This window comes from Aplysia californica, unplaced genomic scaffold (genome assembly GCF_000002075.1).
Source record: "Aplysia californica isolate F4 #8 unplaced genomic scaffold, AplCal3.0 scaffold00275, whole genome shotgun sequence".
Classification (NCBI taxonomy): Eukaryota; Metazoa; Mollusca; class Gastropoda; order Aplysiida; family Aplysiidae; genus Aplysia; species Aplysia californica.
The window spans coordinates 924381-924650 of record NW_004797545.1 but is presented as its reverse complement, the minus strand read 5'-3'; positions in this window follow the sequence as shown (position 1 = coordinate 924650).

Below are 270 nucleotides of genomic sequence, written 5' to 3'. Positions count from 1 at the left end.
AAAGGGTTGACTCCAAAACTCCTCATGAATTACTTGACGTCTTGGTGGAGGGATTTTCACGATGCAGTTCATTCTACAGTTGCATGGAGGAAGCACGGTGTGCTTTTCCTTAAGAGTAAACAGTGGTACTTCTCGTCTTTCAGATGCAACGGGTGTTATCGTGGGCGATGGAGACAAGGCGGTTTGGTACAGCTGATCTGAGGACGAGGGGGTTGAGTCTGATACAGCTAATCTGAGGTAGATGAGGTTTCCTCAAGTTGACCTGGTGAT